The sequence below is a fragment of the Rhinopithecus bieti genome, unplaced genomic scaffold (assembly GCF_001698545.2).
Source record: "Rhinopithecus bieti isolate Rb0 unplaced genomic scaffold, ASM169854v2 scaffold_9670, whole genome shotgun sequence".
Taxonomy (NCBI): Eukaryota; Metazoa; Chordata; class Mammalia; order Primates; family Cercopithecidae; genus Rhinopithecus; species Rhinopithecus bieti.
In genome coordinates this window covers 550,433-563,274 of record NW_016806180.1, presented here as the reverse complement: position 1 = coordinate 563,274, position 12,842 = coordinate 550,433, and the positions used below count along the sequence as shown (strand labels likewise).

At 44.1% G+C, this 12,842-nt stretch overlaps 1 long non-coding RNA gene across 1 annotated transcript; it reads right to left on the bottom strand.

The window, feature by feature from the left end:
• Positions 1–1,383: 1,383 nt before the first annotated feature.
• LOC108531510 (uncharacterized) lies at positions 1,384–12,289 on the bottom strand. Its single transcript, XR_001886174.1, has 4 exons — positions 12,185–12,289; positions 4,433–4,526; positions 2,879–2,957; positions 1,384–1,442 (listed from the first exon to the last, which is right to left on the bottom strand). It is a non-coding gene; the product is annotated as an uncharacterized LOC108531510 (long non-coding RNA).
• Positions 12,290–12,842: the final 553 nt, after the last annotated feature.

Genomic DNA, 12,842 nt, shown 5'->3' with positions numbered 1-12,842 from the left:
CACTTGGCAGTGTTAGGTATCACAGTGACGAGTCAGAGAAATGGCCTGTGTGATGGAAGCCACTCTCATGCATGTGCCTATCTCTGTTAGAGATCAGGGCATGCTTGAGTTAGAGATCAAGGCCTGCGCGATGCTGGGAAGTATATAGCAGATACAAAGCAGGAAGGATATATCGGATACCAAGCCATCAGTGAGGGAGCTGTTGTGGGCAGGTGAAGCCATCATCAAAATTCAGAATAACTAGGAGACTTGCAGTTTGGGTTTTTTGTTTTCATTTTTAATTATTTTTGTAGAGACAGGGTCTTGCTTTGTTGCCTAGTCTGGTCTCAAACTCCTCAGTTCAAGCAATCCTCCTGCTTCAGCCTCCCAAAATACTTGGATTTACAGATGTAAGCCACCATGTCCAGCTGACTTCCAGTTTTGTGTAACTGTTTTGAAACAACTGTGTGGGCATTCGTTATTAGGATTGGTTTGTTGCTTTGTTTTTCCAGACTATCTTCTCACCTTCAATTATACCTTCCAACTAAGTCTCTTTCCAAGAACCAAGAGATTTCCAAGCCATCTCTTGAAGGGATCAACTTTTTCTTACAAAGATGGAGGGAACTGTTATTGGTGTCATCTTGCATGTATCACAGCCCCAGCCCTGGAGGAGAATGTGCCAACAGGACACTGTTATGAGGCAGGGTCTGCCTGATCAACTCCTCACTATGACCAGCTGCCTTACTCCTTCAAATTTATTTCTAGAGGAATTTGAAAGTCGACATGCTGGGAAATGGCATGATTAATCCCTCTTCAGTCCCAGCCTGCCTGACTAACCCTACCTCCAGCTATACCCCCAGTCCCTCCATACTCTGGTCAGTTTCATTCCCACCTCCTTGCATCTTTTTATAATATTTCTTTCCCCTTCTCCTGGAATATCTGTTCTTCATCTTCTGCCCATTTTTCAGGGCCCAAGGGAAGGCCAGCTTCCACTTGCATACATTCCTCAGCTTCTCTGGTCTACCGACATGCTGCTCTCAACTCCATGAACACCTATGCTCTGCGTTACTCATTCTTGTACTTCATTATGGGCAGCCCTGCAGGCTTTGACTTATTTTTTGTCCATTTGAACATCTACAACTGAGAAGGGACACTGAGGAAGCCCTGGACAAATACCTATCTGAATTCTTTTTGAGTTAATGGAAATCATCTACAGGTCTTGTCTGTACAAATGGTCTGTAGGCAAAGTGAATACCAGAGTTGTACATTCTTGAAGGCAAAGTTTCTGTCTGCTTCATCTTTGAAACTCCCAGAGTATCTAGTCTTGACTCAAGAGTCAGTTGACATTGCGTATAATTTAATACTTACCATCATTGATTTCAATACTTAACTGAAACTCAACCTTGAGAATTTCCTCTTCAACAGAACAAATCCCATTTCAGATTCCTCATTTAGTGCCTCATCTGAAATATGGGGATGATAATGCTACTTAACCTCATAGAGTTTTAGAGTGGATTACATCAATTCTACATGTAAAATACTCAGTAAAATGCAAGGCATGGCACAAAGTAAGTACTCAATCAATTTAACTAGTATTATTGTTATTCCTTCTGATTCTTGGTTGACTTCTTATAACAAACTACCTGCCTAATCTCCCTGTTTCATATTTCTATGCAACTGAGGATTTTTTGTTTGTCTTTTGCTTTATTTTTTATAAATTTTAGGCTCAAGCAATCCTCCTACATCAGCCTGCTCAGTAGCTGGGATTGCAGGCACGAGTCATAGTGCCCACAACTGAAGTTTGATTGTGCATTATCTAAGTCAATAAAAGGACATGCATACTGTATTAGTCCATTCTCACACTGCTATGAAGACATACCTGAGACTGAGTAATTTATAAAGAAAGGAGGTGTAATCAGCTCACAGTTCTGTGGACTGTACAGGCATCTCCTTCTGGGGAGACCTCAGGAAACATACAGTCATGAAGGAATGCAAAGGAAAAGCAAGGACATCCTCACTGGCCAACAGGAGAGAGTGGTGGGAGGTGCTACACACTTTCAAGCAACCAGATCTCGTGACAACTCTATCACGAGAGAGCACTAGGGGGATGGTGATAAACCATTAGGAACCACCCACGTGATCCAATCACCTCCCACCAGGCCCCACCTCCAACACTGGAAATTACAATTCAACATGAGATTTGGGTGGGGACACAGAGCCAAACCGTGTCACATAATTTAGAAATTTTGGGTTTAATCATTCTTCTGGGAGTGTTTAAAAATGGAAGTTTTGAGAGTGTATCAGATCTCTGAAGACCAGAGAGCTTAGTGGGATCTTTGAGGGTGTTCAGATGCAAGTGTTCTTTATTTACTTGGCTTAAGAACCTAAGCCTTTGATTCTTGGACAGCCTGTAGATCCTTTAAGTTGTGAATGGTACTCTTACTCCTACTGTCATCATCAAATATGGTGTCCTGTCTTCTGAACTTCCTGTCATGAGGCAGCATGGCTTGGTAATTTTAAGCTATATTTTGGCACCAGCTGGCCATTCCATTTTGTTCCCTTCGAGTAGAGCTAGAGAATAAGAATATTGCTCTTTGATGGACAATTATCATTTGTCCAGACACATTCAACTACATGACTCTGAGGAAAAATTGAGGCCACGTTCAAAACAAGGACAATTATCTCACTGTTGGATTGGATGTAATAGAGCTAGTGGGAGTCTTAGGCCTGAGTCATTTAACACAGGGCTCTTCATTGGGACATTTTATATTTGAAGGCAGACAGACATAGACGTAGACACATCTATGAATGGACAAAGGTCGTTGACTGAGGGAGGTGGTTTCTCCAATTGCCTTTCTGGATAACTTGCTTTGGATCTCTAGAGCCCTGGAGCACACACCTGTAAAACCGAGGCCGACTGCTCAGGTGTCACCCTTCACCGAGGTTGATATGTGGAAGGACAGGGAGGAGCAGGAGCCCTGTGGAAAAAGGAGAGCCGAGAAGACATAATTACATAGGAATTCCTCTTTAAAAAACAAAATTATTTTCTGTGTTTGAATGTTTATAATCCTTGTTTACCCCACATAGAGTTTAGTAAAAGAGGAAACGGATCCATACGAAGTCCTGATTTCCACGTCCCAACCTCAGCCACATCAGTCCTAATTTGCTGGCGAGGAAGGGCCATGAATAATGAAGCTGGCCAGCCCTTGCTTAGGTCTCAAGCTGGATTCCCAGATAGAAAGAAAGGGGAAAGAGGGAGCTGAACCAAGGATGGGCTGCGGGCTTTCTAATGGTCTTGTTGCCTACAGGATTAGGCTCTGCCACCTAACCTGAGTGTTTCTTTTTAATTACTGTGGGACCGTGGTGAGAGCAATGCTGTGTTGTTCTATGGCTGCTGAGGTGACCGCGGCTCCCTGTGGGGTGAGGAGAGGCAGGAGACAGGTGTAAGGGGCCGGCCAGCTGTGCCCATGCAGCTGGAGCTTTGGTTGTCCTTTGAAAAACTCCTGCAGCATCTTCAGAATAGAATACGATACTGAGAACTCCTGGCTGAGTTGGAAACACCGGATCAGGGTTTCTGGACACAGGGAAGAGCCTGCATCATTGGGGTCTTGGAAAGGATCTTGCCTGGGAAAGGGGTAGTGGATGAATAGTGTATAGTTCACCCAAAGTCCAAGTCAGCTGGAACCCATTCTGGGGTGAGAATGCTGGTGATAGTTAATAACCAGCAAAGTCCCAGAGGATGACACCATCTGCAGCTGAGCTGATGAATTAAAGTCTAAGCAGTAGTGTCAGGGGCTGGAGAGAACATTCTGCAAATGAGGCTGATAGGGAAGCATACTAAGGGAATACACCTTTCTTGTTATAATTGCTCCACTCTCAAAGGCATTCCAGTCCAAGCCTACTTGGCTGTCACAGCTTAGAGAACCAAGGGCAGAGTGAAGCAGTGCAGACTGTAGTCTCTGAGTCTTCTCCTGACACAGCTAGAAGCAGGAGAATTTCTTTCCACCTTGGGCCTGTCAGTCAAGACTGGGGTGGGTTTCTGATTTTGCCTTGTAAAAGCTACATGACTTCGGAAGAGACTACTTAACCTCTCTGGGCCTCACTCTTATTTCCAAAATTGGGGTAATAATATCTACCTCACAGGATTGTTGGGAGATTCATGTGAGATGTGTGTAATACAATCAAAGCCATTTTGGTTTCAAAAAAACAGGGCTCCCACGTTTAGGCAAAATGGGGGATATTGTATAAGGATGCTAGAGGATGTTATAAAAACTATTTGAAGGAAGGCAGTGTGCCCCTTCACATGGGGGAATAATATAAAATATAATTTGATTATTTTTCTTTTATTATTTTATTTTTAATAAAGGATATTTTATTTATAAATTATTTTAATTTATTCTGTCCCAGAACTGGCAGCTTGCATGCTACAGGGAAATTTCTCTTCATTTCTTACCTCTGTGCTTGGAGGTTTTAGCCTTTTTCTGGAGACTGACTTCTTCCACGTGTCAGAGACCAAAGCCAGTGATGACTCCCAACTTTCATAACTCCTGTTTTAACAACAGAGAGAACTGGTTCTGCTCCCAAAAACCTTAGGGAAGACATCCTACTGGCCCATCTGTGTTTATGTGACCAATTCTTGCCCAACCACCTGTGGCTAAGGGAACAGGACCTGTAAAGTATGACTGCTCTTACAGGAACCACATGGTGCAGTTGGAGGGGGACAAAATCCCAGAAGATGGTGGGTGGACAGATAATAGTGTCCCACCCAGGTTTGTTGTTGTTTTGTTGTTTTTGTTCTGAGATGAAGTCTCACTCTGTCATCCAGGCTGGAATGTAGTGTGCAATCTCAGCTCACTGCAACCTCTGCCTCCCGGGTTCAAGTGATTCTTGTGCCTCAGCCTCCCAAGTAGCTGGGATTACAGGCACTCACCTAATCCCGCCATGCCCAGCTAATTTTTGTGTTTTTAGTAGAGACAGGGTTTCACCATGTTGGCCAGCCTGGTCTCGAACTCCTGACCTCAGATGATCCACCCACCTCAGCCTCCCAAAGTACTGGGATTACAGGCATGAGCCACCATGCGTGGCCCCACCCAGGGCTTTGTAAATTGTAAAGAACACTTGCTGGCCAGGTGTGGTGGCTCACGCTTATAATCTCAGTGCATTGGGAGGCTGTGATGGGAGGAGTGCTGGAGGTCAGGAGTTCAAGACCAGCCTGGGCAATACAGCAAGACCTCGTCTCTACAATAAATAAATGAATAATAATAAAGGGCACTTCAACTGGGACGTCTTGGCAATGGCTACTAGACAAACGTGCTCAGCATACAGTCTTAGGTGTCCAGTGTCAATCTCTATGTTGTGGTCCTACGAAAGATGTCCATTCCCTGCACTTCTGGACTCCTGCCTTTAAACAGTGACTTTGTGCTCCCCGAACTGTGCCTCAGTACTAGTTTAATGGTAATACCCCTAAGAAAGAAGTATAAAGAAATCCATATTTGCAAGATCAAAGTTTGAACTGACACATTGAACTAAACAACAATCAGAAAAGATGGTTTTTTTCTGTGCTTAAATGGGAAGAAAATTAACTTGTTGATAGACTATACTACTCTGCAGCCAGACTCCTGAGAGTCCCAAGTCTGAGTTATTTAGCACAGGAAAATGTATGGTTTATAATCTGGCACAGATGCTCCCATTCCCAGACCTTTGTCTACCATGAAATAAAGGGTCTGTTGTGCAAGTGGAGAAAGGAGGTGATAGGGCCACCTGCTGCAGGGCGGGCTGGGTTGAGGAAAGACATCTTCTGACTTCAATTAAGGCTTCAGGTCACAGAAGCCACTTCTTCCACAGTACATTGGGGTTTTTGCATGTCTCCCCACTTTTAACTCTTCAGCTAGCAGGGAGAGGTTCCTCTGAGCACCCAGCTTGTACATTGGCTTCTGGGTTGGGAGTCCCCCAAGCCCAGCACTGGTCACACTGACCAGGCAGTGTAAACTTTTGCCTGTGTTTCCTCTGGATTATGCTTGGCCTTCCCTAGCAACAAATCCTTCACAATTTAATAACTGACTGGAGTTGGGGGACAATTTAGAATACTGATTCCTTCTTCATTTGCATCTGATAGTCACTCTGGATGTTAAAACTGAGTAGTTACTTCCAAAGGCCAAAATCAGCGAATTAAAATCTAGGATTATGCTTATCCGATCCTCATTTATATCTAAATCCTGTGCAGAGGCCATGTATATTGTGAAGGCCCCTGTTAAGACAGAACAGAAACTGGGCTTTAATTCATCAGTTCTGACAATTGAGCTTATGGAGGAATTTGATAGAACTCGGCCACCTACAGCCTTGGTCAATGTTTTACAATGAGCTCTGTCATTATGCCCATCTAATTCCTGCCTTTTCAGACAACAGGAAATGGAGTTAGTACCAAGGGGCAGCGAGGTGCTGTGACCTTGACACCTGTTCAGTAGGAAGTGGACTGAAACAGGAATTAAGAATTTCAAGCACCTGTCTTCACCTGACCACTCCCATCTGGGCAAAAAGCTGCCCATAGAAGATCATCTGGAGTTTCCCTGACTTTATGTGATTACTGATTTTTAAAAAGAGACAGAGAGAGAGGGAGAAGTATGTGAAGCCCGGAGAGAAGCAGGTAGCAACATCTTAGAGGAAGCAGCAGCCAAGGCTTGGCTAAGACAGGAGACAGCAGGAGCATGGGGCAGGGTATAAGGCACAGGAGCAAGAAGTGAAGCCGCTATGGCACCAGGAAAGGTCCTGTAGCATGGGAAAGGCTCTCTCTTAGCTCAGAAATGGCTGGCACTAGACTGGCAGCTCTAACTCTGACTCTATTACAGGTCTAACTCTTGCTACCTACGTCCTTCCAACACAGTCACTTTGCTGCTCTGTGACTCAGTTTACCTCTGCAATTTGGCCTACTCATTACTCTGGACCTTACTGTGAAGTTCCAAAGTTCTCCACGTAGCAAGCATCCCAGACAACATCATAATTATGACTTTTCTTCATTTTCTCCTCAGTGGATGTCTTAAAGATTATGTATTGATCTAAAAAGGAGTCACTGAGCTAACGTCAAAATTAGGGTCATCGATGTTAAAATATGAATAGTAACTGGGATTCAATACATTTGGTTTTAATATTTAAATAGGTACTCTAAAACTTAGAAGACATGATGATGGTTAGCAGAAGACACTATCTGCCAGGGCTTAGTCACATATGGGTGAGAAATTCCTACACAATAAATGCAAAGACAGGATGTATGAGAAACAGACAACCAGAGAGCAATATTAACACATCCATCACTTCAGGACGTCATGTCATTTCTGCTACTCAATGTCAAGATCCACTGTGAATTTTACAAGGCCTGAGACCATGTAATGGAGGGCTATATACCATATGTAAAATGTTTATAATTTTAAATTCAGTTAACAAACTGAAATACTAAATAAGTTTTCCCCATATTTGAGAATTTTTTCTTTCAAGATGGCCTGGTCTTAGAAGAAAACATAGGCATGATCTTAGATCAGGCAATAGTTTCTCAGATATGATACCAAAAGCACACACAACAAAAGAAAAAAATAGGTAAATTGCACATTATCAGAATTAAAAACTTTTGTGCTTCAAAGGACACCATCAAAAAAGTGAAAAGATAACTCACAGAATGGGAGAAAATATTTGCAAATCATATACTAGGTAAGAATCTAGTATCCAGAATATATACAGAACTCCCACAACTCAACAATTAAAGCTTAACCCAGTTTTTAACATGGGCAAAGGATTGGAATAGATACTTCTACAAAGAAAATATTCAAATTACCGAAAAGCACATGAAAAAGTGCTCAACGTCGTTGGTCATTAAGGAAATGCAAACAAAACCACAGTGAGATACCATTGCATATCCAGTAGGATAGTTCCAATCAAAATGACAGAGAATAACCAGTGTTTGCCAGGATGTAGAGAAACTGAACCCCTTACACATCACTAGTAGAATGAAAAGTATGGCACAGTCACTTTGGAAAACAGTCTGGCAGTTCTTCAAAAGCTAAACTTAGAATTACCATGACCCAGCCATTCTACTCCTAGGTATGTACCCAAGATAAATGAAAACATGTGTTCATCTAAAAATTAACTAACATTCACAGTAACATTGTTCATAATTGCCAAAAAGTGGTAATAACCCAAATGTCCATCAATTAAGGAGTGGATAAAGAAAATGTGGTGCAGTGGAGTATTCAGCCACTGTTAAAGTATTGATACATGTTACAACGCGAATGAATCTTAAAAACATTATGCTGAGTGAAAGAAACCAGACCCAAAATATGACATATTGTATGACTCCTTTTGTATGAAACGTCCAGAAATGGCAAATCTATAAAGATGGAAAGATTGCCAGGAGGGTGAGTACTAATTGGTATGGGTTATTTTTTAGCGGGATGGTGATGAAATGTTATGGAATTTGATAGTCATTATAGTTGTACAATCTTGTGAATATACTAAAAAGTATTGAATTGGACACTTCAAAAGGGTAAATTTTATGGTATGTGAGTTAAGTCCCAACTTTAAAATGACTTGGAAGATCAGGTTCAAATTTAGAATTTTCATCCTTCCCGTACCCTGGCCACCAGCCCCAGCATTTTTCCCACACTTGGCTCTTCCTGCCTCACGAGTGTGCTCCCATGCCTCTGTGTGAACTCCCCTGCCCTCATGGCCAGACTCTGTCTAAGCCCCCAAAGCAGCCACCCGCAACTCCTCTCACACCTGGAGGTGAGCACGCAGGCAGCAGAGCCTGGCCAGGAAGACGTTCCTGAGCATGAGGTCCAGGCAGGCCATAAAAGTGGACTCGGACATTTGAGCAGGGAATTCTGCAGGGTGGTGCTGGTGGGAGCTGGCACAGGGTCCCCTAGGCCATTCTTTAGGCCTTACAGATGCCTTCCCTGTGCAGAGGACACAGTTGGAGGATGGCCCCAGAGAGGCTTTCTGGAGTGTGTCAGGAGATCACTCCTGCCCAGCTGGCTGTGGAGGAGTGAGGGCAGTGTCTGTGCACTTAATAATACAGCAGCAAGGGAAGTGGCTGATGCATAGTTCTTAGAAACGATGGATCAGGGAGGACAGCCACTCTCCAACACAGTCTATGGCAGTGATGCCTGAAGGACAGAGCAAAGCACATCCTGAAGCCCTGGAAGAAGGAAGGAGCATCCTTGCAAATAAACTGGGAGCATCTAAGGACTCAAGAGGGCAGGCCCAGAGCGGCAGCAAGGAGGTGGTAGACAGAAGGCCTAAGACTGAAAGGCATGGCTAGAGCTTTGCAGGAAAATAGAGGGATGTGAGCCTGCCCTCTGGATTTAAAACATGTGGCATTTTCCTCTAGTCATGTTGGTTCCCTGGGGACACCATCCTTTGACACCTCCTCTTGCTTTCACAGACGTCCTTCCTACCTGCTGCCTGATAAAACGTTCAGACAGCAGTCAGTTTCCCTGATGAGATAGGAACTGGTGAATGAGATTGAGGTCAGAGGTAAGACACCCCTATCAACACAGCCCATGCGCTTGCAGCAGTCATGATGGCAATCACCTTCTAGAGCATTGCAGACTTGTTATTTTGAGCAGAAGACTTAGGGAGAAAAGAGATAAGAGAAACCTCCTGCCCGGGGTATCATTTTCTCCCCACTTGTGCAGAGCATGAGGCTGGAGAGGCAGTGCAATTGTAAACTTCAGCGTGGCCCCTGTGTAATAGGAAATGTGTTTGCTGGACCTGGGAGGGGCAGACCCCAGGAGGACCACGGCAGCTCTTCCTGTCAAAGAGGAGCTCAGCATTGTCCCAGAGGATGGACGGCTCAGTGCTTTCGCTCTGCTTTCTGTCTACTTTTGCAGCCACTGAGCCGGCCAGAGAAAGAGCTGAATGACCACCAGAGGTTTGTCCTTTGCTCCATTGCCGAGAGGAGCAGCCTCGAAATGCTCCAAACCACTGAATGGAGTGGACTACTCCTCTGTGTTGGATGCCCCGCTTGTCTTCCATCCTAGTGGTGTGGTCTTCCTTTGATGTTGATGATTCATGAGATGCACTTTAGCATCTGACCATCCTCAGTTTGGATTCCAGCCATGTGTCTTACCTCAATTTCTTCATCCTTAAAAGCAAGAGCTTTAAGTTGGATTCTACGTGTAAATCTCTTAGCATCCTCTCTGGGACACATTAAATGCTGGGAAATTGATGATGAGTATGACTGATTGAATGGGGCTGGGGTTCTTTGGTTCAGTCCTTGCTAGATGGCCACAAGCAAAGGGGAAGGAATGAGGGCCTTCCCAAATCTCATCCACTGGAAATGTGCTGGCTGTAATTATTTGCTGACAGAAAAGTTTACTTTTCAAAGGAAAAAGTAATCCTTCCTTTCAAGTATAAATAAGATTCTGAGGGTGGGGAAGTGGATTTTAAAGTATGGGCTTCGAAGAGTGATTTCCAAGTATTTATTTCTAAATAATGAGTTAAAACTCTAATCACTCAATGAGTTCTGAGAAGACCTGGAATGGGGGAGTGCTATACAGTCATTGCTTTAAAAGCTTTCTTGTCCAAGTATTTTTGCCTTTAAGGCTTTGTGAAAGCATCAAACCCTCTCCTCTTCCTTTCCCCCTCCTCTTCCGCCCCCCTTGCTAGCTTTGGAAGTGTTACAGCTCAGCTCTGGGCTGCCCACCAATACCCAACACCTGCCACCTACCCTCTCAACACCCCCTACACCCTACAATAGAAGCGGAAGGTGATCTTGGGTTTTCTGGCTACAATGCCTTGTGCAGGGCAGAAATAGAGGAATGTAAGAGTGAGATTAACCCACATTCAGCTTTGCCACTAAATATCAGGAAAAGGTTCCCCCTCCCTTCTAGGTCTGTTACCCTTGGCCTTTTTGTGTCCCTGCAGGGCAAAGATACCTGCCATTGGAGGTGGGGGTGGAGAGGACACTACAGAAAATTCCAGAATTCAGATAGTTTCACGTTTTGCTATTATTTCGAGACTGCTATCTCCCATTCAGCTGTTGGGCCAGTTGCTATTTGTGTAGCACTTCGCATGAAATGGGAATGATAAACTGTTTGGTGCCAGGGACATAAAATAAAGAAGGACAATGAAGGCAAAAATACTGCTGCTGTGATTTATGGAGCTTCTTGGTGCTTTTTTTCTCCTTCCTATGGATATTCTTCCAACTCAATCTCCCTGATCTCCAACCTTGTTTCTCACTTCCAGCACTCAGTCTTCCCTTTCCCTTTTCAGGTTTGTTTTATAATAAATAATTTTCTCTTCAATGGCATGCTCTTAACAAGCCAATGGTGATTCATTTAGCCAAATTTCTCCAGCACCTTCCATGCTTCAAGCACTATGTGGGAATCAAAAATGAGGCAACCTTAACGGTCCAGGGCTAGGCAGTCCATCCAGGCGCAGGGGACACAGGCTGTGTAAGTGGCCTGGGATCCAGGTTGGAAGCTCCCTTACTCCTACCCGAAGCAGGAGGATATAAGCACAAACAAAGCTGAGTTAGCATTGGACGAGACTTCCCAAGAACCCCTCAGGTGGCTGGGGCAAATCATCCTGTCTTAGTAGGGGACCATCAGTCCAGCACCCTGCAAAGGCTATTTGGGAGTAGGGAAGTGTCTTTGGAAACCAGGCTACCTGGGTTTGAATCTCACCTCGGCCACATGCCAAGTGGGTGACCTGGGGTTCAACCTTACTTATGTCCCTAAATTCCAGATTTCTCCTCAATAAAATGGGAATGATAACAGTACCCATCTCACAGAGTAACTGTGAAAATTATTGGAAATACTATGTGGAAAGTGCTTCATAAAATTGGCTGCTATAATAATAACAACAACAAGAATGTTGTTATAACAGTAAAAAATAACTCAGGCCCAATCCAGGATGAGGTCTGTGGTCCAGAATGCTTTCCAGGAGGAGAGAATTTTGGAAAGATTTCAGTTAGCATAGACCTCAGAATTAGAGACAGTGGAGCAAGTGTCAGCCTAGGGAGAAAAGGAAGCAAGGGGACCACTAGATTTGGGTGAGGAAGTTAGGCCATTTGGCTGATGGACGGGTGTGCAGATGTGGGTATTCTATTCCCAGAATGGTTGTAAGATTGGATCAGACACTGAGCACATGACTAGAAGACAGACACTTAAGCCAGTGGCCCAGGCAGAAGGACCAGATAAGCTAACAAGCTACTCACAGTGGTCTGGAGCAGGGAGGCCAAGCTGGCTGCTCAGTGTTCAAAGGCACTGCCAAGACGCATGAACAGAAGACAAGGCCATGGCTCCCGTTCTGCAGTGCCCTGGGTGGGGCTCTCATTGGACCAGGGTCAGGGAGAAGCTATATCTGCCAGTGTTGAGTGGCATCACAATGGCTAGGGAAGAAGCAGTTGAGACAAGCCAGGGCTTAGTCATAGTCAACAAATGCATCCAGCAAAGACTCTACTCTCAGGATGTGTACATTCCATGGAGAAGACAGAAACTAAACAAAGTCATCATTTACAAGAAACCACCAGACTCTCTCCCTTGTGAAAATCCACAGTGTCTTAAATTTGTGACCTGATAACATTAGGAAGGCTGTATAGCAGCCATTTACCAGTCAAGTGACCTTGGGCAAGGTCCTTGACCTCTCTGCACTTGCATTCCTTTGTCTGTGAAATCCGGAGGATAGCAGTAGCCACACTGTTTTTAAAAGAACTAAATATGAGAGTAAACTGCTTGGCACACAGATTATTGAAACCGATTAAATAAAAGAGATCTGCTTCATTCCTTCAACCAGTCATTAATTTTTTTGAATAAATATTTACTGACAAATATTTATTATAGTAGCCCTACTCTATGCTTGTCACTGTTCCAGGG